General features: G+C 46.7%; 1 long non-coding RNA gene across 10 annotated transcripts; it reads right to left on the bottom strand.

The window, feature by feature from the left end:
• Positions 1-885: 885 nt before the first annotated feature.
• LOC117795996 lies at positions 886-16036 on the bottom strand. Of its 10 annotated transcripts, none has more exons than XR_004620233.1 (4): positions 15602-15967; positions 13582-14741; positions 6138-6270; positions 886-2110 (listed from the first exon to the last, which is right to left on the bottom strand). It is a non-coding gene; the product is annotated as an uncharacterized LOC117795996 (long non-coding RNA). The 10 variants fall into 10 exon arrangements; XR_004620235.1 differs by having other exon boundaries at positions 886-2107; XR_004620230.1 differs by lacking the exon at positions 886-2110 and adding an exon at positions 2738-4013 and having other exon boundaries at positions 4116-6270; positions 15602-16036.
• Positions 16037-27091: the final 11055 nt, after the last annotated feature.

Below are 27091 nucleotides of genomic sequence, written 5' to 3'. Positions count from 1 at the left end.
TCATGACTTAATATTAAATGCAAAAAACCAAACATACATTTGTAAAAATTATATATGAACACAGAAAGAAAACTACTTAGAAGGAACACATCAGAATGTTAATAATTTTCTCTAGGTGGTGAGTTTACAAACAATTTTAATTTTTGTCTTAGACTTTCCTGTATGTTTTTTTTAATTCTACAGTAAGTGTTTTCTTGTTTCCAATATCAAAACTAGGTATTGTTTAGAAATATAAGCATTAAGAGAGTCATCTTGTAGTCAAAAGCAGAGAGCTGAGCCAGAGTCTCGAAACTTCGCCAAGATCCGCTCTTTTTCTGGAATCACAAGGGTTCATGGACTCTTCCCACTCGAGCCCAGTTGGAAGCAGTTCCCCTTCTGGTCCATCTTCTGCCACCCAGCCCTCCCCCAGCACTGTTTTCCCAGATTTCAGTCTTTCCCTTTCTGTCCACCCCTCATTTCTTGTGCCTAATCCCACCCTCCCTGACATCCCAGAGTCCAGTGGTCTGCAAAGCCTGCTGCAGAGAGAGCATGTGGTGGGGGCGTCCCTTTGCCAATCATTAATGATTCAATGTATGTACCAACCATAGACAACATCTACATTATTAGGTCTGACTGCAAGGTCACTTCTTAAAAAAAAAAAAAAGATGTCTTTATTTATTTGAAAGATAGAGAGGGAGAGAGAGCAGGGGAAAGGGAAGGGCAGAGAGAGAGAGAGAGAGAGAAAGAGAGAGAATCTCAAGCATATTCCATGCTGAGCACAGAGCCCGATGCGNGTCTTTATTTATTTGAAAGATAGAGAGGGAGAGAGAGCAGGGGAAAGGGAAGGGCAGAGAGAGAGAGAGAGAGAGAAAGAGAGAGAATCTCAAGCATATTCCATGCTGAGCACAGAGCCCGATGCGGGGCTTGATCCCAAGACGGTGAGATCACAACCTGAGCCAAAACCAAGAGTTGGATGCTTAACCGACTGAGCCACCCAGGTGCCCCTGCAAGATCACTTCTAACTGTGCGGATGAAGAAATTAAAAATGACCTCATTGGCCACAGGACTTCAGATTGACCCATGTCACAAATATATATACCTGTAAATGATAACCACAGAGGGGAGAGAGACCACCGAGGTGAGCTGATGGGTGCCCCCCAGTGCTCCGGGTAACCAGAAGCCAGACTGAGAGGCTGGAGGCTGGAGCTGGGGACAAGGACAGGCTCCATAGCTTGGCTGTGATGTCCTGACCACTGGTATCTCTGGACCTCGGTTTCCTCATACATAACACAGGAGTAGTGTCTCCCCAGTCTGCCCTATGGTGTACTCAGGAAACATGTATTGAGCACGTGCTGTGTACCTGGTGCAAGGCATATAGCAGTGGACAGAAGGGACAAGGTCCCTGCCCCGTGGAGCTGCCATCTTAGCAGCAGGAGAGTGACAGCAAATACAGAAGCACATGGGCGTGGCCTGCGACCGCCGGAGGTGGCGGGTGCCAGGAAGTCAAGCAAAGCAGGGGAGAGATGGAGAGACCAGGGTAGGCGGGTGCCCCCGGAGGGCGTCAGGGGAGACCCTTCTGGGAAGGCAATGCTGATGAAGACCTCAGTCAATTGGGAAGCACAGATACTCTCCAGGTAAGACAGACAGATCTCCTGATGAACGGGACTAAGCGTGTGAGAAAGACAGGAATCAAGATATCTGGTGTGGACATGATCAGACCAGGAATGAGAAAGCAATTTACAAACCACGAAGTGCGAAACAGCACCATGCGTTGTCTTGTAGACAGCGAATGTTCAGTGGAGTTTCACTAAATGATCAGCAGTGCTCCTGGAGTCCCCAGGTGTCTGACCCATGAGGTGACACGGTGGGGCTCAGCCACAACAATGATGATGATGGTGATGATAGCGGTGATTCCGCCCACATCTGTCATCACCCCGCAGTTTTCCAGACACTTGCCCCTCCCTCGCCATTTCTTTTCCACCGCAGCCTTACAGGTACCCCCTCTCCTACCTGCCCCAGGGAGGAAAGCTGTCCCAGAAACTTCCTGCAGGTGGCAGTTCACTGGTGGGGCATTCAACCCTCTCCACGGTTTGACCCCAAAATAAGTACTTGCTTCTCCTGTTTTCTTCTACTGTTCCAAAAAAAAAAAAAAAAAAGTCACCGTATGGCTAATTCCTCTAATTTAATTTGACTTCAAATATGCATACAGACCTACACTCAGTTTATTAGAGGAGAAAAATGTGAGACACTGGAGGGCCTGTTGACACCAGCAGAGCCTAGGAAGCCTGCCCGCATTTTCTAGAAGAGCCATGAAAACCCAGAATTCAGGGGCCACGCTGGTAGCCCAGCCGAAGCCCACCCTCCACCTCAAACACGCGGGGCACGTGACTGCCCTAACCCCGTGGTTTTGCCCAAAGAAGCGTGGCTGTTGTGATCAGTTTGAGGAAAAGTGGTACAACGGGAACAGGGGCAGTTCTTCCGATATTAAACCCACATTTCTACGGGAACCTTTTTATTCCTTCTGCCAGGACCTCTTTCCTTCCTCTTCTGATTTTGTACAGAAAAACAGCACCACAGCCGGTAAAAAAATCCCTGTCTGCAACCTCCAGGATCTAGATTTCATTTTCTGTATCTTTCCCACAAATCACAATCCATTTGCCTGCAAAAATTACTCTGAAAACTTCAATTTTCTCCCTTGTTTATTCCTCCCCATGTTCTAAAGTCGCATTACTCGCTGTTAATAAAAATGGCTAAACCATTCAGTTAACTGTTTTATTATCAATTGCTATTTATTGTGAACAAGACTTCAGTTATTATGTTATTCAAAAAGCATTTGGTAATGTGCTTCTGAAAAACAGCTCTACAAAATAGTTTATTAGCGCATTAATTATATGACTTTTGAACCCCCAAACAAATGTAATGATAATACGAAATATGTCAGCCTTGTTTGCCAAATGCAGAAGACTGCGATGTTTCTTATCCTATGTGCCAATAATATAAATAAATTTGTGTTGTTAGGCAGGCATCTAACTAGCGTACTCACTTCCAAATAGCCTTAATATTTATTATAATGCCAAAGTAATGTCAACATTATTTACAGATTATGAAAAATAATTTAAGGCTTGAGCAAACTTGCTGTTGGACTGTAACAAGTTTCCTGATCACAGAAATATTTATTGTGATGCAGTCAGCACACACACACTACTGTTTCCAATAATGAGCAAATACGATGAAGTTTTAACTGTTTGAAGTCTTGTCAAAATATTTTTCGGTAGGACTGGAATCTTCCGATGTACTGAGGAACACTATTGATTATATTGTGTCGTTGGTATAACCTCACCTTTTGTATCCAAAATTTTACGGCAAATTGTTAGCTTTCCCGAAGAGCAAATAAATCATTATCCTAAATATAGGCTGTCAGGCTAACTCAGTACTTAGCACAACCTTAAAAATTAGGCGTCTTATCTGTGCTTTTTGTAGAACGACTACTTTATTTAGCAACGCATTAAAATAAAGACTTCTTGATTGGCTCGGTAGGAAACAAAGGAGGGGAAGCCGAGAGATAAGCCGCGTGAACACATCTTAAAAAATACACAATGCTGTGCAATAAACACGAGCTCTGTTTGGATATTTTGGGTTTTCACGGAGTGGTGCAAGGATGAGGAAAATGGTCCCTAAAAAACATCCACGAGCGCCAACAGAAGGAAACCAGCTTCTCTGCTAGGTGGTGTGAACGGCGCATCGGCCTAACAACGAAATCAACCGGCCAACGTCAGAGACACGTTAGGAAATGTGGTTTCCAGCCTGGCATGTTTGACAAGCTCAAGTCCACAGAGCCAGAATCTCTCCTGCCTTCCTTTGACTTTCCCATAAGTATTCTCAGGTTTGTTTGTTTTCCTTTTCCAAGCCTCTAGCGTCACATTCCTTAGCATATAGTTTTCATTTGGTTCAATTCTTCTTTAAGACAGTCCAACCTGTTCAATTTTGAAGATGTCTTAATTAGTCGAATCCTGACTGGGCTCTTTCCAAAGCTCCTGTTGGCAAAGTCAGATTTCAATTAACATTCTGCTTCCATACTGCAAATGCCCTTGCTCAGACTTTTTTTTTTTTTTTTAATGTGCTATTTTGGATGTTACCCCTCTTCAGCTTTATTCTGCCTCAGAAATCAGACGGCTTCTAAAATGTTTCAAGGCACCAGGCACAGGGAAGAGTTCTGGCAAGGACTGTTCTCTGAAATGCTCAAGAAACATCGTTCTGTTGACCAGCATCTCGTTCGCGCGATGGAGAGCTTCAAGAGGATGAGACGGGCACATTCTCCTGGTTCTCCAAAAATCTGGCATCGGAGCCTTTCCTTTACCGGTGACAGATTGTTGAGACCAAGGATGTGGTGATACAGTCCTGCCTCAGAGTTCTCAAGCACCCGGTGGAGAGGTGTTCAAGGCTTCCAAACACATTAATGCGTTCAGGCCCCACGTGAATCCCGTGAGGTGTTACTTGTGCCCATTTTACAGATGAAAATGCCTCGAATTCAGGGTGTTTAATTGACCTGTCCGAGACTACAGAGCCCATCAGTAGCCACGTGAGACTAGACAGTCTTCCGCTTGACCACACGATATGATGAAGTGAACACGCTTAATAAAAATAATTCACAGATAAAAGAGGAATACAGTAGTGCCATGTTTATTCCTTAGGAACTGCAGATGAGGTCTCAAACTGAAGGTAATGCCGAAGCTTTCTTCCACGTAGCCACTCTCTACTCTTGACTCAGACAGTCTGAGTTCGAAGCCCAGCTCCAGGACCTTGGACAGATGCACCTAACTTCTCTAGACCTCAGTTAATTCATCAGTAATAAGGGGATGTCAATAATGCCTATTTCATAGGGTTGCCCTGAGGATGCCATGAGGCTTCTCTCACGTGCCTGACACATAATGAACTCCATGACCCCTTGAACAAATATTAGCTGCCCACCACACTGTTTCTCAACCTTGGCCCCAAAGACAATCTGGGCTGGATGATTCTTTGCTTGGGGGACTTCCCTATGCAAACGGGGGATGTTCTGCTAAATCCCTGGCCTTTATTCACGAGGTACCATAGCATCTTCTCCAGTGGTGACAACAAAAATGTCTCCAGGTATTATCAAATATGGCCTGGGGACAAAGGGAATGCTGCTATGATATGATGCCCCAAGGCTGCCCAGTGCACTATGGTAATCACTAACCACGTAAGGCTATTGAGCACTTAAAATGTAGCAAGTGTCACACAGGGCAACCATAGTCTGGATACACTGGGTTAAATAAAATACATTATTAAAATATTCTCACCCGTTTCTTTTAACTTATGTTTTTACTCTGGCCGAGAGAAATATAAAGATGACACTCGTGGTTTGCGTTAAACTTCTCTTGGACAGCCCTGTGCTAAAGCCTTCAATCCCACCTTGAGGAAGTTCACTCCTGATGGCTATCTCAAGCCCAGACCCTTGTTTGTACTTGGCCATCAGGCACCTCTATTGTCTAACAACTCGGTGTCAGACTCGCCGCAAAACTCATCATCTTTCCTCCATCCTGAGCCACCATCATCTTCCCAGGTGACCAAAGCTTGAAAACTGGGTATCATTCTCAATTCACCCTTACACTCATCCCCTCCGTCTCAACCAAAGTCTAGTATTCGATTTCCCAGTCTGTCCCAGTGTTTCTAAATCTGAAAAGGGAGTAACCAAAGCTAGTGTTTGCAGAGAAAAACTGGAAATGACCTAATTGCCATAACAGGGGCCTGGTGAGTAAATGACAGCCCATCTCCATGATGCAACACCATGCGGGCTTAGAATCACAGGTAAGAATATTTAATAGCAGGGGGGCGCCTGGGTGGCACGGCGGTTAAGCGTCTGCCTTCGGCTCAGGGCGTGATCCCGGCGTTATGGGATCGAGCCCCACATCAGGCTCCTCTGCTATGAGCCTGCTTCTTCCTCTCCCACTCCCCCTGCTTGTGTTCCCTCTCTTGCTGGCTGTCTCTATCTCTGTCGAATAAATAAATAAAATCTTAAAAAAAAATTTAATAGCAGGAATCATGTTTAGGAAGCACACGCAGGAGAGCGTAGATTGGGACACAGCATAAAAACATGGTCTTATTTTTGTCTCAAAAGTATATCCATTGATACTCACCTAGGTACATGCATGAAAAAAGCTAGATCTCTTACATGGCAGTTTGTGGACGGCTGGTGAGAACACAGATGAATTGTAGTTGAATTGTGTAGTATGCTGTGCTCCCAAGCTTTACAACGAACACGAATTACTCCTATAATAAGAAAAGAAACAGCGTATGTTCCCATCTTCCCTGTCGTGAGTGATAATCCCCGCCCCACTCGTGGGTTGTTATAACAAGGGCATTACATTTGTGAAACCAGTTTTTAAATGTAGGGGCTGATAAGCGTCACCCAGGTATTGGAATCTGATGGTCAAGAGGGTTGCTGTCACCCAGAGGACATCGGCAGTGTCTGGAGACATTTTGGTTGTCAGAACAGGAAGACATGTTATTGGCATGTAGCAGGGGGAAAGCCAGGGATGTGGCTTAACAGCTTACGATGGGTAAGACCGCCCCCCAAGCAAAGAACTGTCCATCCCCAAAGGCCAAGAGTTGAGATCACTATTGATCAGTATGACTGCTGAGAGACAGCAGTCTACAGCTAACACTTACTTGTTCAAGCGGCCTGGACCATATGGCCAGACAAAGAAGTACTTCCACGTGAGCTATGAGCTCAGCTCAGAACCTTCAACTGTCCCTGACTGCATCTGCCTGACACCAAAAATCCCAATTAAAATCAAAACGTACTCACTTGCGTGAGGCTAGACAATTTGCTGGGAATCGCGTGGTCACCCACAGGCCAGGTAGCAAAGGGGAAGTAAACAGGAAGTGCCTTCTCACACTGAGAGGCGACGTCTGGGCGTGTGCAAGGCTGGGAGGGCAGAGCCATCTGCCGAGAGCGGCCCTGCTGGACCTGTTTTGTCGAGAGTCTACAGTTTTGAACACGGTTTGTCTGGCGCCCTTCACAAGCACTACATTAACTTGCGTTCATTTGAAATTCATCATTTCCAAAGAGATATGAGACACTGGAGGCTTGGTTTCCAGGATTTTAAATGTCAGGCATCCAAAATGTGCTGTGGAGACACAGCAGCTGGAAGACGATGTTTTTGAAATTTATCTACAAACAGAAGCAGCTCCCCGAGCCGGGCTTTTTCAAAAACCAAAAAAAAAAAAAAAAAAGCATTCCTCAGAACACACAAGACCAGAGCCCTGATGGGCATCCTTCTTCCAAAGACAGAACAGTTCAAGTGAAAGATGAGGCGTTCACTCTCGAGCTGACCTCTCAAAAGTGCGAGACAAGCCAACGTTCAGCAGAAGTGCACACCCAAAAAGGAATCTTCCTTCCACACTCGAGGAAAAATTAAATGTCGGGCCCCAGCCACACTGGCCTCCTTGCTGGTCCTCAGACATTCCCAGCACACTCTAGACTCATGGTCTGTGCCTGGGCTGGTCCTTCTAGAATGTTCCTCCCCAGATAACCATGCTGCTCCCACACGTAGCCCCTTACGTCTCCCTTCCCTTCTCTAAGAGGCCCGCCCTTACTCTACTCTTTCATACTGTGATCTACCCCCTCCCCTCCTCCTCCCCCTGCCAGCATTCTCCCCTCCTTACCCCGTTCTGACTTTTCTTTTTCCTAACACACTACACAATCAGATTTATCATGCGTGTCATTTATTGTCTCTTCCTCTGAAGAATCCAAGTTCTAGGAAGGCAGGACTTGTTTTAGTCACTGGTGGATCCCAAGCTCCCAGAAAGGTGCTAAGGAATTTACTGAGCATCTTCTCTGGGCTCGGTGTGATACTCACCACGGTAGGAAGGACATAGCACACGTGCTTGCTGCCGCGTGTAAGGAAATGACAAGCCAGGTGAGCGAAGGCAAGTATCTGGGAGGCAAAGTGACTAGGAGATGCTTAGACCAGCTTGAGTTGGTTACTGTTGCTTGCAACCAAAAGGCATCTGAGCAGTAAGACCCCACGATCGTTGCTGGTTCTCAAGGACTATGAGGGAATCCGGGGAGGGGGTGAACATGAGGCTGGGTTGGAGCCAAGTCTTCATGGAGGAACCACACACTCTCAGGCCAGGCAGCAGCCTGGGAGAGCACCAGGCTCCCGCTGAATGCCCGGCTCCTCACCTCCAATTCACCACCCAGCACTAGGTCAGCTCACGTAACCTACTCCTCTGAGCTCTGCCCCTTGAGTCGTCCGGTGCCCAGGACGGAAATGCAGAACTGCAGGCAGAGTCTGGCCACCACCGCTCTAGGGCCACAGGTGATACGTCATTCATGCAGCTCTATGGGCGGCCGCAGGCACCTTTCACCAGCGCCAAGACGATCTGCCCAGGACATCGAAAGGATTCACTGAACAGAGCAGACAGGTGAGACCCTTTCCTGAGAGGAAAATGCAGCAGAGGCACAGGAATAAACTCAGAGCCGGGGCTGAGGACCAGAGGCCAGAAAGCCACAAGCTGAACCATGAGCAGCAGGACCCCAAACGTCAGGAGAGCTGTGGCCACGAGCTTGGAGTCCAAGGGCTCTGATGCAGCAGTGGAGCTAGGTAGGTGGTTTCAGCCCGTGAGCGTCGGTTCCCTCCCTGTCACATGGGAATGTTCGCTGTGGTTACCTCCAAGAGTTAAAGGAGGTAATACACACAAAGTCAGAAGCTCAGAGCAAGCACCACCTATGACCGGCTATTTCTCCGACCATCAGACCATCACGGTGCAGGGTCTGTGGTAGGAGGCTTAAGAGATAACGACTACGTTTTAGGGAAAATAACCAGACAGGTATAAGGAAGAATTGATAAAAAGCTGCCAGACGGGGAAGCAGTCGGATGTGAGTGACAAGGGTGGCCATGACCGGGGGAAAGGACGGAGCCAGGACAGAGTAGGGGACTGATTCGCATAAAAGGAGGAAGCTACCCTGTGTGTGGCCGGGGTCGTCCACGCACCAAGAAGTGCCCAGCAACCAGCAGATGCCCCGTCAATGCTGCTGAGCGGATGCAGGAATGATACATAGGTCTGTGTGCGCATGTATTCATGTCTGCATGTGTATATAATCATATGTATAAAAACACACATAATATAGTTAACATTTATACATATATAAATACAAAAATACATATTTCACTTTCAAAAGGATTTGAAGCTGTTCGTAATAAAAATATACACATGGAATGGGACAAAACAAATTAAAAGACAGTTCAAAGGTTCTGCTTTTAGGAAAGAGGAATGTGCAGGAAGCTCCCTCCTTCAGGGGAAGCATGTATCTCTAAGCTTCCCACTGGCCAAGGTGATAAAGGAAACCCTCTGTGTTACTAATTCCACTGCCCCACCAGTCAGCCTACAAATGAATCCAGAAGAACAAATGTTGTCTTGAAAACATCGGGCCACACCTAACTCAGCTCTTCGCATGAGGCGTATTTGGGCAGGATGGCCAGCAACTTCACCGAGAGTTTCAAAAACTACAAAAATGTTCAGAAATATGATTTCTTTTTTATGTCAAAATCTCTACAACGCAAGGGTATCACATGAAATGATGGCTCAGCATCAGCCATGATCCCCCCCATCATGGTATTTTTGGAAATCTTGAACTGGATGCATTTTCCTCGCCGCTGTCCATGACGTGGAGCTCGCGGGCACAGGTCATCGTCCCACTGAAGGCCAGTTGACAATGCCCTTCCCGGGAGGAAGCTTAAGAAGAACTCTTCCCACCCTTCATGTTAAGTGTGCCTGGGGGCCCACTTTCAGTTACTAGAGTGAGCCACACTCCACCGGCTGTAAATAGGCTTCTCTGTATATCCCGGTGTGTCCGTGCATCCAGGACAAAATACGTCAGGCATTGAGTATAACACACATTGGATAAGATCTACCACTGATCTTCTATTACTTTGTGGACTCCTTTGTGGTCTCATTCGGTAGTCAACCACACTGCTGATCTCTGGCGAGGTGGCACAGGCAGCCAGGGTGCCTCATGCTAAGGGCAGGGGGACCTCTGTGCCCTCAGCTCGCTCACCCTCTAGACCGAGATGGACGGAATGTACAGTAACCCTGGCTCAACAGAGGTGCAGGCAAAGCCCTGTGGGTGCTCCTAGGGGTAACACGGTGTCCTGCAAGGACCACTCATTTTCCTGCAGATGCTGTGAATGAATATAAGGGTCATTCCCACCTGCAAGCTCACGCACTGACAGGTGATCTCTCCCGAGGCTGGAATGCTGCCTCGTGTAGTATAATTAAAAGAAACGACCAAAAAGTCCTTGCCACCCCCCCCAGAAAATCAGAAACCCAGACAGCATAAATAATGACAAGGAGCGTCTTTCATGCACCAGTGACAAGTGGGGAAGTTGTGCTCCCAACAAAGGAGGCGTACAATGGCAAGCTCTCCGATGAATAGGGACAGCGTCTGTCTAACTTGGTGCAGCATGCCACAGACTGCCAAGTACCTGTGGGTGCTTAATAAGTGGCTTTGACGGATGATGAATGCCATCATTATTAAATCTGCCATTATATTTTTTAGTGAATGAACCTTCCTTATCAATCTTTATAACCACGATTTCAATGGTATTAATTCAGTCATTTCCCATACCAAGTGCTTTTCTAAATTCTAGTCCTCAAGCTTTGTCAAAAAACAATGCATTTGATTTTTGCAATGTCACATGCCAGTATCAAAGAAAATTTAACTTATATGTTATCTGCTCAAATGGTTACGGCAGAATATGGCTCCTAAAGTACATAAAAGGATTATTTTCCAGCTTCTAACCTACAGCAATACTTTCAGTGGAGACTCCTTTCAACGTGGTTGATATTAGCAATACTTGATTTTTGAACACAAAGAACCATTGTTTCTAGGAGTGGTTCTTAAAATGTAAATACCTGGATATTGCTTGTGAACTGTAATCATTTCCATTTTATTTTTTTTTTAACACTCCCCACATAAACCAGGACAGGCACAAAACTGAAAAGCATAGACGCCTTTTCATAAGCGCAAAACAGTGGCCCCTCCAATTCTATTGGTCACTTTTAACTCGAGCTGCCTCGTTAGACTTCAGAGTCAAGCTGAGGACCCTTCTCAATCCGGCCCAAATATTCTCTTTCTCCCATCTCTTAATTCTAGCACTCATTGGTCAAAATACAAGAACTCCTCTCTTCCTCTGCCCCCCTCTCCCTACCTCCTCGCCTCCTCCTTACATCTCCCTCCATTGTCCCTCCTGTCCCCAGAGAAGGACAGGGAGACCAACTGCGTAAGCACACATCAGGCTCCACATTCAGCAATATGAATGGGAATAAGACTGAGCCCTCCCAGCAAAGTGCTGCTGTTGCGTTAGGAAGACAAAGCATCAAGGGCAAAGTCTCATTGCACTTGGGGACGGCCAAAGCAGGCTGAGCAGAGTGCCAGGGCACAGGGCGTGGGGTGTCATCCGTTTGCAGGGGAACTCGGACAGAAGGAGGCTTTGAAGGCAGTGGCAGGCAGAGGTGGTGGGAGAAGCCGGTGCAGATGGAGGGGAAAGCCCAGTTAACGACGCGGAGACAAACCAGTGCCCAGTGCATTCGGGGAAGAGTAAGAGCCCAGCTGGGCTCCCGGGAGCAATGGGGCCAAAGGTGGGACCGGCTCAGGTTACGAAGGGGGTTACATCCCATGCTAAAAGTCTGGCTGGTACTTGGCACAAAGTTATACAACGTGTGTCTCGTAGTAGGTGCTCGGTGTTCAAGACACGTGGGAGTCATGAAATATATTTAAGTCTCACTGTGCACAACTGAGGCAGACCCAGCCAGGGTGAGGCCTGAAGCTTAAAGCAGTGAGGGTGGAGGTCTTTAGGAAAATGAATTATTTTATTTATTTATTTATTTATTTATTTATTTATTTATTTTGAGAGAGAGAGAGAAAGATCATGTAAGCAGGGGGAGGGAGGGAGAGGCAGAGGTGGAGGGAGAGAGAGAATCTTATTAAGCAGTCTCCTTGCCCAGGGTGTACAGAGCCTGGTGCAGGGCTCAATCTCAACACCCTGAGATCAGGACTTGAGCCCAAAGCAAGAATCAGACAGTTAACCCACTGAGCCACCCCAACGCTCCCAAGAAGGTGAATTTAAAAGCATAGGACCCTGGGAAGATGGGGGAGGAGCCTGTGCTGGTGAATGCCCCCTCCCCCCTGCCCCAGCGGAAAGTTTGGGCCTCTGGGAATGGCTCCTCCTGCCCTGCAGTGAGAAGAGCCTGATGCGGGGGGAGGACACACTAGAAAGGGGACCCTGTGCCCGAGTGAGCACAAACTTCTTTCTCTCTCGTCCCAGCATGTCCTGTGACCCACATGCTTGCTGTCACCCGTTGTGAATCAGGTGGAAAGGTTTCTGCCCTTTCCAGCCATGGCTGAGCTCAGGGCAGGGCCTGCACGAGGGAGGGGCTCTCCTAATGCTGGGCCAGGGAGGAAGGACGACAGGGGACATCTGATCTCTCCCGCCGCAAATTGCCTCTCTCATTCTTTCTGGAGACAGGAACTGAGTGCATCTTCTATGCCAAGTGCTGGGAATACAGCCCACGAGCTACGGTCAAGGGATTGGGAGTAAATACAAAGGTCTTTCTCACACCCCCTGCAAGCTCAGAGCCCACGAGAAAGACAGGCAACGGGGTAGTCGCACTGCGTATCCCCTGGACGCCTGCTGCAGGCAAAGCATTCCAGCAACATATCTCATTTAATCCTCTCGATCCAGGAGTCAGGCAGTATCATTACACACACCCTCCCCCCACCCCCCGCCCGACAAAATGAGGTCACAGGGCTAGGGCGTGAGGGGAGGGTCAAAACATGAGGTCTGACTGCAGAGCCCCGATTTGTAACCACACACACACACACACAAACACACTCCAGACACCCAGTATTTAATGGCAACATAGAAATCCGGATGCAGGGGCGCCTGGGTGGCTCAGTTGGTTAAGCATACACCTTTGGGTCAGGTCATGATCGAGCCCCACAGCCAGCTCCCTGCTCAGCGGGGAGCCTGCTTCTCCCTTTCTCTCTCCCTGCTTCTCCCCCTGCTTATGCTCTCTCTCTGTCAAGTAAATAAATAAAATCTTTTTTTTAAAAAGATTTTATTTACTTGACAGAGAGAGAAACAGCCAGCGAGAGAGGGAAGACAAGCAGGGGGAGTGGGAGAGGAAGAAGCAGGCTCCCAGCAGAGGAGCCCGATGCAGGGCTCGATCCCAGAACTCCGGGATCACGCCCTGAGCTGAAGGCAGACGCTTAATGACTGTGCCACCCAGGCGCCCCAATAAATAAAATCTTTAAAAAAAAATACAGATGCAGCTGAGGGCAAGAATGCATGCGGGGGTGTGCAGCCAACTCGGGGGGGGGATCACGGAGGGCCGCAAAACAGAAGGCTTGAGCTGAGTGTTAAAGAATCAATAGAAGTTCACCAAGCAGATGAAGAGGAAGGAAAAGTATTCCAGACAGAGGGAACAGCAAGTACAAAGAGAGAATGCTAGAAAACCCGTGGCCTATGGTTTCACACTCTGGCAAAGCCACCCTCAATAGGCTGTCACTTGTACCTGGGAGGGGACAGGAATGTGGGACCTTTTTGGAACCGTTCCTCCAGGCGACAGTTAGGAGGTCCAGCAGGGAACTGTGGCAATAAGGAAGTGAATGGGGTGGTTCTTTCCTCTGAGTGTTAATTCTTCAGGAGCCCAAATGAGGCTAACAAAAGAGAAATTACACACAATACTGTGTCGTGGCACTTTGACATAAGTGTCAGCTTAGAATTTCAAATAAAATTAGAAGATTCTTCTAATAATTATATAGGATGGCAAATAAGGTCCAGGGGCAGGCACATGTGGGAAGAAGTGACTAATCATATTTTGCAAAAAAGCATCGGGGGCTGACCCTTCTCGGGATAATATTGCGGGGAAGTCAGACCCGAGGAAAGGTTACCAGCGGTTAATGTTAAGTAGTCGTCCATCCTCCACGCACCCGCTCCTCCATATTCATAGACAACTATTCCCCATCCATATTCATTACCGTCCGAAGAGTTTTAAAGTAGCAAATGCAAGCTTGGAGGATTTCAGTTCCAATAAAAGTGCTTCCGGTGACAGACGCCACAGGCTTCCCCCACGAACGCTGGAATTAAAGTCAACTCATAAAGGAGGCTAGCAGGTAGTAGGGCTGGGACATGCCCGGTCTTCCTTCAAACATCGAGAAGTGCCTCCTTCCATCGGACGCTGGCCGGATGCCAGGCACAGTGCCCAAGAGCTTCCAAGCGCAGGCTCTGGGCTCAGATAGCCCGGGTGGGAATCCCAGCTCCAGCGCTTCACGCAGGGGGCCAAGCTATGCCAGCACACCTGGCTCAGTTTCTCCCATCTCAACTGCCCTTCACAGGATGAACCTCAAATGAGACCATCCATGCAGCCACACCTTTGGTCCCGTGCTTGTCAGAGCGACAGAGGGCTCAGCACCGTTCAGAGTCCTGGTGATTCTTGTCTGGTGCTCCCAACACGTGATACAGGGGCCCTCGGCCCTGCTGTAGAGACGAGAAAAGGCACAGTAACATGCACAAAGCCGTTGCAGGTGGGTCTGCTCCCCCCATGGTGCACCGTGCCTTCCAGCGCGAGGCTTTGGAAGTTCTTGGGAAACTGAAATATGGGCACCTGCACCCCATCCCACCATGGGCCTCAGTAAAGCTTCAAGGCCTCGGACTTCCTTGTAGATGTAACTTCTGAAAAGAACAGAACGTTATTAAAACTCTTCCAAGAATAGAGGTAACTTCCAACATCCCCTCTGCCAGGCACCGTCGGGTTTTGGCTTTTCATTTTTAATATAATTTTGGCTCTTCAGTGAGATCCCTTCATTCTTCCACATGTATTGCGCACCTAGATTCGTGATAGCTGTCCCTATCTGTATCGCTTAAAATTGGGTGATTTCCAGTGTTTCAAAGTGCTTTCAAAGGCACGAGTGTTTGCTGCCCTCACAACAACCCCAAAGCCAAGGTAAATGTGGAGTATTGTTGTATTTTTTCAATTTCACAGAAAAGGAAACAGGCACAAGAAAAGTTAAGGAATTTGCCTAAAAAGTCACACTGCAGTGGGAGGCATTAGTCCAGGATTTTTGACCTGGGGAAGGGTGAGCCTCTAAATTCTGCTTGGGAGCCTGGTAGGGGATTTGGGGAAGATACTGTGGAGGAATGGGCGGTGCTAGTGAAGGTCCAGCTGGAGTGGGCAGCCTTAAAGCTCTTTCTATCCTACATTCTCTAAGGATCCCGGGGGTGCATTGTCTGTTTGGCTATGAAGCCTGACTTGTGGACAAGTGGTAGGTGGTGCGGGACAGAGAGGCGAGCTCGGAGGAGAGCTCTGTGGGGCCCGGGATCATCAGGCTAGAAATACACATATATACGAAAGACAACGAAACAAAAGTTCTAGGCGTCCTGGAAGGACAGGATGTAGTGAGGACCCAGGACACTGACCTTGCTCTCCAAGTGGTGTTTGTCAGGGTCAAGTAAGTCCTGGCCAACAGCTCCCTCCCCTCCTCACGCACACCTCCCAGATTTAGACATACCAGGGAGAAGTTAATTCACTTTACCCTGAAATGAAACCCACCCAGGTTGCAGAGAGTGGGTGGAAAGGCAGGAAGCCACGGCTGCCCCGAGATAAAGCAGAGGCAGGGGCGCTGGCAGATCTTGATCTGGAGAAGCTTCGCCCTTGCCGCCCTTGCCGTCTCCCCTGTGTCCCTGCAGCGTCCTGATCGCCAGCCGCATTCGCAACCGCGAGCGCTCACCTGCGCCTGGCCCAGCGCCCGAGATGGGGGCAGATTAGGGGCGCGCAAGGCGGAAGGGCGGATGCGGAAAAGGAAACGCAAGAAGGGTGAAAACTGGTATTGAATTCAGCTCAACACGCGGGAGAATAAAAACACACCTCGCTCAGAAACAAAACAAAACAACACAAAAAAAAGAACTCCGGAGCCTCTGGCCACGGCTGCGTCCCAGCCCGGCGCACAGGCCTGTGGTTCCTGGACAGCCCTGGCCTCCCCCGGTGGCAGGGTCCCCAGGTCGGACCTGAGCCCGCCCCACCCCCACCTCCTCCGGCAACTGCGGGTCTGGAGGAAAGCTCTGGTCAAAATGGGCTGCTCTTTAGAGAGAGAGAAACATTCGTAGTGGGGAAGTTCTCCAATCTGGGAGGATTTCCGAACGTGCGCTGGGGCGCTTCCTGGGGCCCTAAGCGGGTGGGTTCCATCAGTCCGGGCTGTCAGCGCAGGTCCCCGCGCGGACCCTCGGATGTCACCCCCAACCTGCAAGGCGCCCTGGCGCTTGTTGCGTTTGCAAACCCAGGCGGGGGAGGAGAAGGGCTGCCCCCTGTCCAGGGGACCAGGCCCCTCTGGGGGTGGCTGCTCGCGTTACCCACGGGGTCACAGCCCCTGTAGGAGAGGCCAGGAAGCCAAGACAGCCTCGGGGCTGCGCCTTGGGAATTCTGTGTTCTTAAGCTCCGAGGAGGGCGCGCCACCCCCGCCCAGCCCAGCGGTCCCCAAGCTGCAGGGTTGACCCGGGTGAGCGCGCTCCTCCCCAAGGTCCCGCCCCGCCCGGCCTCCTTTGTTTTTGTGCGTTTTTTTTTTTCCTTAATGTATTGTTCTTGTGGTTAAGTTCTGCACAGCCACGAATGAGATGAACGTTCAGCTCCAGGGGGGTTGCCCACCTGGGCCCTTCGCCACACCAGCCCTTGGCCCGCTCCCCAGGAGCCCAGGAAACTGTGGCAGCCTCCTTGCCTCCGCTGTCGCCCAGTCTTCCTTTCACCCCTCAGCTTCAGGGTTGCAAAGGCAGAGACTTTCCGCAGCAGCCACAGCAACAGGTAGCTGGAGGCATGGGCTCTGAAAGCGGGTCGCCACCCTGTCCCTTTGCCCGCACCACACCACCCGTCCTCCTTGGCTGTCGCTGCGCCCTGCTGGGTGTGCCTGGCGTCCTGTGCGGTGCCAGCGACTGCAGACCCGCACAGCGGCTTCCCAGCTTCCCTGAGCATTTTGTTCAGAAAGGGCATGAGCCGGGTTGCTGCCAGGACCTAAAAACACGACCTTGATGGGGCGCCTGGCCAGTCCTATCGGTGGAGCATGCCACTCTGGATCTCAGGGTCCTGAGTTCAAGCCCCACGTGGGGTGCAGCGTGCTTAAAACAAAACAAAACAAAACAAAACAAAACAAAACAAAACAGAAAACCAGTCTGCTTTGCAAATAGACTCGTAAAACTGGAAGGGCTTGAGGTGTTTTTGAGGGTCCTAGAATTTCTTTTTTAGAACTTAAGAATGCCGAACAGGTACCTCAGATAATAAAGTAACCTTCTACACAAATAGTGCAATGGGATGAATTGTGCATCAATAACAGGTAAATATCGTGGTGCATTTCAGGCAAATGACTGCCTATTGAGCCGCAGTATACCATGTGATGAGCAGAGCCTTCTCATCTCCACGGTGACTGTGGATCCCTGTTGGGTGAGAAGCTCAAGTCTACTTTGAGACCTTTAGTAAGTATGAGGCCTGGAACATCTGGCCCTCCTGATGCCCCAGGTCTCCTCCACCAGCCCTGAGGAAAATGTCAGAGGCCAAAGTTCAACTCCTTCATTTACAAAATGGGTAAACTGAGGCCCAGAGAGGTCTAAGCTCAGTCTCGCCCAGGGCAGTGGAAGTGGGGCGTAAGACAGACTTCACTGTTCTCTGGTTACACTCACGGGGGCAGCATGGAGAGCACAGTGCCCCACCTGTGGGTAGTTCTAGTCTCAATCCCATTCTACAGATGAGGAAACTGAGGAACACGGACGGTAAAGGATCCCATCAAGCACTCCTACACTACAGGTGCGGCTGCGTCTCCCCTGCCCCAGCTGCAGGTCAAAGAAATTCCCTCTGGTCTTCCCATCAGCGGACCAGGGTGGGTTCAACTTTGCTGTGACTCTGCCCAGACCTCCACTGCTGTGGAATTTCAGAGTTTCTCAAACTTGGATGAAATGCCATAGAATTTTTTTTCTTCTCGTGGCTCCCTCCTTCCATAAGCGAAAAACAGCTCCAGAGCAGGGCTCCTGCGAGATGCAGGTTGCAGGCAGGTGTGTGGGTCCCGGCGTTGAGCGCAAAGCCGCAATTCCTGGATCTGCTGGGTCTTATTATTTTAGGAGGCAGAGTTCACAGCTTCCTGCACGAAAGCCTCTTCATTTTCTTGGAGCCAAGCTTGAATGCCTCTAAACACTTGGCCTGCCATTATTCTGTAGCTGTTAATTAAGCTTTGAAACTTTACATTATGTTTACAGCGCAGTGTGTGAATTGCAAAATACATTAGAACCCGCAGCAAAGAAATTGGAGTTTTCAGTAAATGGGACAAAAATTAAGGAAGAGTCTCTTCTTAGCAAGTACACGCACTCTGCGATTTCTCCTAAGGGAGAAAATGGACTTTTGAAAAAGCACACTTTGCTTCTGAAAAATTAAACGAAATACCAAAGGGTTCGCGCTTTCCCCTGGCATGGCAGTCTGGATTGGGTAATTCTGCACAGACAAGATAGTGAAGAAGAAAGGAGAAAATAAGTGCAATGCACGAGAAAGGCATTCCTTCGCCATATAGGAAACTAAAAACACAAGATGGTATAAATCACTCATACAGTTAAAAGCAACAACAGAAAACAAAATTATAGTACGGTCTCACGCAAGTTCTAAAGCAGATTCCAGGTAAATTTTATATTTGCATTTGATTTTTTAAGCAACCTGTACTAAATTCAGGAGGCCAAAAATAGGTTTAAAAGAAAGGCATAAACAAAACCCCACACAAGGATAAGCAGCTGATGTTTTGCAAACTTGTAGCCTGGAAGGCACTCTTAAAATACACTCTTTAGAGCGTTATTACTCAGTTTTTAAAATGAAATATGTATGCTTTCTTCCTTCTGTAAATTTCATGTTTGCGGAAAAAAAAAAGGGGGTTTAGGAGGTCTTGAAACCTCGCTCTGAAGATTATTGTTGTAAAATGGAGCAGATATATAAGCTTTTACGAACAGAAGAAGGAAAGCTTGTGTTTAAATCAGATAAACTCATTTAAAAAAAAATCCTGCCAAATCATTCACAGCAATTCGATTCTTAAAATTTTAAGAGATTAAAGAGCAATCTTCAATCCAACTTCTTGAAATATTTGATGATTTGTTTTAAAATTAGGGATTTGACGTCTGCCTTCTCAAAACAGATGCAAAAATGATATACATTTTAATCCATCCTGGCAGTCCAAGCATGCTACTCCGTGTCCTGTTATAAAAGCTGAGAGTGCATCTAAAAATAGAGAAGAAAAGAAAGACTAAAAAAAAGTTGAAGAAGGAGTGTCTCTTAAAATGTATCTGGTTTAAATCTGCATTAATACAGTACATTTCCGAGGATATCCTCATATAAACGGTTGTTAACAATATAAATTACCTAATTCTGCCCCACAAAAAATAATCCTATTGTGTTTCCTAATTTTAAAAACCTGGCCTTTCAAAACCTTTCTAAGAATTCTAAGCAATATGATACATACAATGAAGAACCATAGAAGAAGAGGCTTAACCTGCAGGGACTTGGCCCTTTGCAGACCCTTGTCCCGTCCACCCCCCACCAACACCAGGAACATAATAGAGATGCAGATAGGCCAAGCCCGATGTGAGGCTTTGTGAAGGGCAAATAATGAAATGACAATTCTTGCTCTTTCTTTTTCTGGCTTCCTCCCTTCTTAAATTTCTTCCTCTTTTTTTCTTTTTAAAAATTCCCATTTATTTGAGACATGGTGTGATGGAAGTTGAAAAGACTGGTGTTTGGAGCCAAGCGTTTTGAAGGCTTACACCAGCTCCTGGTTCCTAGCTGGGTGACCGTGGTCAGATGCCAAACGTCACTGGAGACTTGGTTTCCTCCTATCAATGTGGACGTGGACGTGGATGTGTTAGAGGTATAGATAAAAGTATAGATTGAGATATAGGTGTGGGTGTGAATACAGAGAATGGAAAATCATGGGTGTGGAAATATGGACATAGCTGTGGATACAGAAAAAAGACAAATACAGGTACAAAAGAGAGAGAGACATGGAAGTAGAGATGTACGTGGATGATGTGGTGTTGATAATGGTGGTGTTTACCTTTCCTGCCTTGAAGGCTCAGTGGTAACCAGATGATAGCATGCACACTATCGTTCTTTGCAAATTTAAAGCATGAGGAGTAAAAACAGCACCTCCACTCGCATGGCATCTAGTGCTTTTTCAATGAATTTAGTGATTCGAAAGCTACGTAAGTAAGAGGGTTTGGGGAGAAAGTATCATAATTAGAGTTCACCCCTGTATTCACTCTTCCACGCATTTATTCACTCCACAACCGTGTACTCAGTGCTTTGTGGGTAGGGAAGGGAGTTTGCTTTTCTCAACTTGCTTTTAAGTATAATTTCTTTAAGCACCTTCCCTCCTCCAGACGCTGTAGGTCACAAGCAGCCACCGACTGCTTGTCATCTCAACACCAGAAGGCTAGATGGTATTTGTCCCGCGTGGCTAATAAGGAAACTGAGGCACAGAGAGCAGGCGGAGACCCACAGCTAGTCAGGGGGGAGTGTATGGATACAGGCTCTATCCTCAGCAGCCTTTGTCCTCCATGACTTTTAAGAAAAAATAAGAGCGCACGGAGATCCGATGCCTTGATTTGTCTGCAGGCGAATGTCTCCAGACGGGGATAAATACCCCAGCTAACAATTCCTACACTCGCAAAGGATTATCTCACCGGCAGAGGTAACAGGGGAAGGTCCTCAGGACAGGGATGTTGTAGCAGTTGTGGTATTCTCATTCGGAACGCCCACGAGCACAGTCAAGGGGGAAATGGCTGTGTGCACCCCAACTCACCTTGAAGTCTCTGTGCACGGCAGACTCATTCATCGTGCCAGGCAGGGTGGCCGCATCATTTGACAGAAGAAGAAATTGAGGCGCAGAAACACTGAGTCGCCAGAGTCACGCAGCAGGCAGATGGAGAAGCCTGGACGTGGACCCGTGAGCCGTGGCCTCGGGTCAGAAGTCAAGGCTGGCACATTTTTCCTGAGCACAAGCGAAAGTGGGAAGGGTGGAGGAGGGGCGCTTTTGCTTGGATTAGACTCGTGGATCGTGAATCGTGAATCGCCGAGCAGGAAGAAATCCTGGGGCCCAGGGCTTCTTGGCCTCTGATTTCACCGGCGCTCTCTCTCAGGAATGGAAACAGGCACCTGTGCTCGGATTTCCTTACAAGCGAGTTGAAGGAGGCACCTCTCTGTCCTGGGACACCCAGCAGCACCCACAGAAGGTTGCCCACTCTGCTAACAGTGCTGCGGGGCTGGCCCTGCTGGCTGCCTGGGCTTGGTGGTTCCAGTTCTTTCTGCCCCCTGGTAATTGTACGTTTTCTGCAGTTCTCCTGTGTTCATGGTGCTGCCCTGCCCCACAAATGATTACAGACCAACTCTAGGCAGCCCTTCTTGGTCGCCCACACTGCCTACAAAGATGTGCGTGACCTTGTGAATAAGAAATATTCCGAATTCTCCATGAACAGGAAGAGGATGAAGAAAGACAAAATGCCCAATCATCTTCTCAATGTAGTCCTTATTGGTTTGTCTGTGACATGCTTTCCATCCCCAAGGCCATTGGGACCTACCCACTGACACTTTGAACACCGATGCAAATTTCAAAGAAACAGGTGGAATGAACTTTGGACTAGAAGTTAAGAAATGGAGGTCTAGCCCAGCCTCCAAGGCAAGCGTATCTTCACTTTCTTCACCTATGCAGTAGGGATATAAAAATCTGCCCCACTTTGATATACAGCAGTGGGGATGACGAAGAGAAAGGCGATGGCTAACCTCTACCGCGTGCCTATTTTGTGCAAACTCGATCTTTATACATTTACATCCAATTCTCACCGTTACCCTGTGAGGTAGAATTATGTCCTTATCTCCAGCTCACATAAGTGGCAACTGAGGCACAGAGAGGTCAAGTTACTTATCCAAATCACAGAGCTGGTAAAAGGCAAAGCTTTGGATTTGATTCTAGGTCGGTTTCACCCTGAGCGTTTATGGGTCGAGTTTGAAAGCACATCTAAAAATGCTTTTGCAAGGTTGGGGGGAAAGATGCATCCAAACGCTAGAAGTTATAAAACACATTAAACTTTTTTTGTTGTTGTGTTAATTTACAGGGTTTTAATGGGGTCTGGAGAGCTGATGGTAGTTTTGTCTCAAGTTATCAAGCTGGGCCTTGTGCACTAGAAAACTCCCTGATCCCTTCCACCTCTGAAATTCTAAGTTTTTCAAAATACAATGCTGCTATTGATGGGTCCGCCCCAGAGAGGAAGGCAGGACAAAGGTCTGAGGGAAGCCCAAATGCCAACTTCTGAAACATCACGGCACCTCACGGCACCAGTGGTGACCTTGGGGAAGGTCACAGTGCCTCTCCCCTTAGCCCCAGGCCCTTCACCTCTAAGCCGGGGATCTAAAACTGCCCATCACACCAACCTGACTGGATTGGATTCAGGATGAAGGGAGAGAAGCAGACAGCTCTGGAAACATGAGAGGTTCCTGTGTCCAGTGTTTGTTCTGAACCTATGCTGAGCTTTCTCCACACCCCAGCGTTCTCTCCTGGTTGGTTCTCCACGAGTCTCCTTTAGGGGCCATATGCCGAAAAGGCAGGTGTTTACCTGGACGGTGGGCAGATTTCAGTGCCCTTCATCCTCTCTGTTGATGAGCGTGGTTCTTAGAACCAAGCTCTGCAGGCACCGTCCCTGCTTGCTGTCCCCGCTCCCCGCTTTCCCAGGACCCTGCGTTTTTCAGAGCAGATCTGGAATTTCAAAGTTCAAAAAGAGAAGCACGGGCTTTCTTTCGGTGGCTTGTTGTGTATTCCTGATGACACTCCCACCGTGTTGCGGTGAAAAACGGCTTTATCAGCCATCTGCACAGGGGAAAGAAAAAAAAAACCCAACCTAAGTAGTCTATCACTTTTAGGTTTTAGGGTAATAGCGGCTTTTACCTTCTTGCTTTGATTCATTACCTTTGCAAAAGCGTAAATCTGTCATTTTGGCACTAACTTCTATCATATGCATATTAATAAGAATAATAATCACAACATCAGTGATTTGGGATTTTATAACTGAGTTATTTTCCTTAAGTGCCAGGGCAGAGTTGGCTAGAAAGCAGCACAAATATTGCAAAGGATCGTTCCTTGGAAATGCATTTCAGAACTTTACAAACATTGTTTTGGAGTCAAACGGGAGTGCGCCTCACAGAACTTGCCTTTTCTAAACTCAAAATCACCCCCTACTAATAAAACAGTACCACATCTCCCTTTTCTGGTAGCCTCTGTGAAGCCAAGAATGATCTGCTGATGTTGGAACCAATCCTTCTCCAGAAGTAATCAGTCACACCCTGATTAAGAGTCACATTTTAGCAAGTATACCTATCTCCTTTTATTTAAGATATTTATAAGGTGCCTACAAGACGCCCAACTCCGGGCTAGGATTTAGGGACTCAGAGCTGCTGCATCTGATATGTCATGGTATGAAATCAATCTCCAGAGTATTTCTCTATTAACGTTTGTTTTATAATATGTGCAAGAGTCTTTTTTCAGGGCAGTAAAACAATGTTTCATTAATGATGGAGACAAATTAGTGTGTGTGATCCCGGCAATTTTCACTTTAAACATCAGGCCTTCTCTTGCCGAACATTCTTACAGCAAGCTGATCACAATTTGACATGCATACAATTTAGGAAGATTGATTCATTATACAATTTTTAAAATTCCGGAATTGCAATTGTCAAATAGTGATTGTTCTGCTAAGGGGTTTTGATGTTCTGAGAGTAGCCTTAAAAATCCAGCCGACTGCATACGCTTGCAAAAATTTCAAAGCCAAATAAAACATTTGGCCCTGAAACGCGATGTTTATCATAGAAAGTTAGTATAAACTCAGCCTGAAAGAGCTACATCAGATCCCGAACCCACTAGCCATTAGGACCAAATAATACAAATTGATTTGTCTTTTCGGCGTGAAGGGGTTGTGAAGAAAGGATGTCAGGGAGAAAAGATGAACATTTGTTGAATGTCTTCTCTGTGCCAGAAAGTGGGTGAGGCGCTTTCATATGTATGAGCTACGTAACAAGCAGATAATCCCATCCCTATGTAAGGATACAGAGGAAGGAAGTATTAACTCAGAGGTGTCAAGCTACTTGTTTGAGGTCACACAGCATCAAGCGGCTAAGTTAGCCATCATATGCTAATCAGTCTGACCCCAAAGCCCGTATTTATCCTCCCTTCTTCACCCACGGCACTTCTGATCGGAAATCAGCTTTATTTTATTTTATTTTTCTGGTAACACAAGAAAGGCACAAGCATCTTTAAATATTGCGGAAAGACTAGTCAAAAGGAAAATGTCACCTGTAGTCCAAATGTCCACAAATACTAACATCTCTTTCCAGTCTTTTTTCTGTGTATTATTATCATCTCGATCATGCTGCTTTGCAGAATGAGAAATGAGCCCACTCGCAAAGCCTCAAGACAACTGTAAGTGTGCATTGTCTATAATTTTTAATGAAAAGTTGATATTTTTAAGTAAAAAAAAAAAAGAAAGTAAATCTCCAGACCACCCTGGGCAGCAGAATTTAAGCGCATTTGAAATCCTAACGCAGGTGGGCTCCGAGGGCCTGTGGCCTGGGCCATGTGGTCTGGCTCATCCTATTCTGTTTTTCTCTGAGCACCACCTACACCCGGAACACTTCGCTGACAATCCTCTGCCTTTTCTCCCCCAAACACAATGGGAAGTTAATTGAATGTTTTATGCCTTCGCAATATCAAAGAAATGAAAAGAACGTAGGTTTCAACCATATTTCAATAATAAGTACATTAATTTTTACCTTTTAACTGACACTTGTACTAATTTCCTTAAATGCTCTCTCTGCTTCTTTTTTGATCTGTCTGGCTTTGTTGGGCTGATGATGAAGGCTTACTTCAAATGCAAAAAGATTAGCTCTCTTTGCCTTAATAGCACAATTACAGATCCTGTGATGTCTCCATCATGAAAGAGAGCAGGGACAGACTTTTAAAGTCACACGAGTTTATTACAAAAGTGGCAGTAATAATTTTAATTACTTTACTCTACAAAAGATATCAAAATTGCCCTAATTGTCTGGTGGCATTTAGGAATTATTGTGGGTAAAATGGGAGAAAAGCATTTAGTAGGGTTTTCCCCCATTAATTAGACTTGGGTCATTGTTTTAATAAAGTACCGTGACACATTTTTCCTTGAGCCCAAATGTCATAGACCCCAGGTATAAGACAGTTCTAGAGAATGCAGAATAAGTTTCTCTGCATAATATTCAAAATGAACTAGAAACGATAACTCTAAGTACTATTTGTGGCTTACTATTTAAAGCCCAGGAAAAACAAAGAATAAAATCCTTTAATTTTGTCAAACGCGTACAATGTTTAAATTCAGCAGTGACTACAGTTCAAAAGACCAGATGTTCTTGTGTATTTATATAATTATTTTGCACAATAGTTTACCACTGGCAAAAAAAAAAAAATTCAAAGCATATTGTTGTATTTGGCATTTCTACACTTGACAAAAAAATCTAGAGACTGCATTATATTCAATTAATTCTAATTTTATTAAAGCTGAAAAGAGAGAGAACCAATGAAGAGACAGTCGTATTAGTCTTACACTGAATTAAGTCCAAGGATAAGAAGTAACATTGATCTGAGAATAAAAAGCCTCAACTCTAATGCATTTAGGTTCACAGGGGAGAAGCTGAATCAGTTTGACCCATTGTCAGTCTATTTTAAGATGAACATTTGTTACATTCTAATGAAAAATGTTGCACTTAAACTCTGGCAAAGAGACAATTAGTACTTCCCCCAACCCTGCCAAGACTCAAAAAAAAAAAAAGAAAGAAAGAAAGAAAAAAAAAAAAGCACCAGAATTTAAAAGTTAAGAGGGAAAAAAAAAAAACCTATGAGAAATAAGCACTTTCAAAATAATCTTCTGGAAGATGCTATGTTGTGATAAAATTAGATGCTTTGCACAAAATTACCTAAAACTAAGGATGTCCCGATTTATGCTGTGTACAGACGCTCAGGTCGGAAATGAGACAGGTTCCCGTAACGAAGGACTTTTCTGACAGTAAATTTATTAGTTAAAAAAAAAAAAAACAACAGGCTTTTTTCAATAAACGCTACTCACCTAAAAGGAATGATTCTGGAATATAATAGAATGAGTGTTCTAGAGTATAATGCAGTTAAAATATGAGTGAGGTGGTTAAATTTATATCTTTCTCACTCTTTGTTCACATGGGTGATCGGTGTGAAAAATGTTCTGGGAGGAGGAGACCTGATGTAAATGAGTATCACATCGCGAAGGGAGAGTGAAAACCTTTTCTCATTTAATATTATCCAGATTTAGTAACCTATTTGTTTTTCGTAGACCAAAAGTAAAAGAGAAAGAAAAATTTACTTTTACTTAAGAGGCAAGGTGCTCAGAGCAGCTGTTTGCTGTAGAGACAGGAAAAGGGTCTTTTGTGGCTCCTGGGGACACATCGTCGCATCCGGAGGAACAAACGGGCAGGGGCGCTGGGCTGGATGCTGGAAGAAGAGTTCCCTTTGGAGGTAGCATTCGGGCTCTCAGACTGGTCAACTGGACCAAACCCCTTTGTCGACTCCATTGTCAAGCGTTCAAACCAGCTCTTTGCCTTCGCCACTTTGGCTCCTAGGTGCTGACTTCCCTTACCGTCCATATTGCCTGGGGCTCTGTGGATGCTGGTGGGCCTTTGGGATGTGACCCCATGAAGACAGAGACTGTGTTCGCCTTCCTCATCACTCTCTCTACATTGCTGGACACACAGGATGCTCAGGAAATAAAGATAGACGCGGAGGAGAGACCGTGTATATATCATCCTATCTGGAAAAATCATTCTCCCCAAATGCTGCACATCCAGTGAAAAGCAATGCACGGCCCTGAGCTGGGTCAAAGACTGATCCCTTGGAAAGCCACTTCAGCATTCGGGGCAAGTAAGAACCACCTGGCCTCCTTCCCCGGCCCTCCTGAAGCTTTGCACTGAT

Source organism: Ailuropoda melanoleuca, chromosome 14 (genome assembly GCF_002007445.2).
Source record: "Ailuropoda melanoleuca isolate Jingjing chromosome 14, ASM200744v2, whole genome shotgun sequence".
NCBI classification, from domain to species: domain Eukaryota; kingdom Metazoa; phylum Chordata; class Mammalia; order Carnivora; family Ursidae; genus Ailuropoda; species Ailuropoda melanoleuca.
This window is presented reverse-complemented; position numbering and strand designations above follow the sequence as displayed.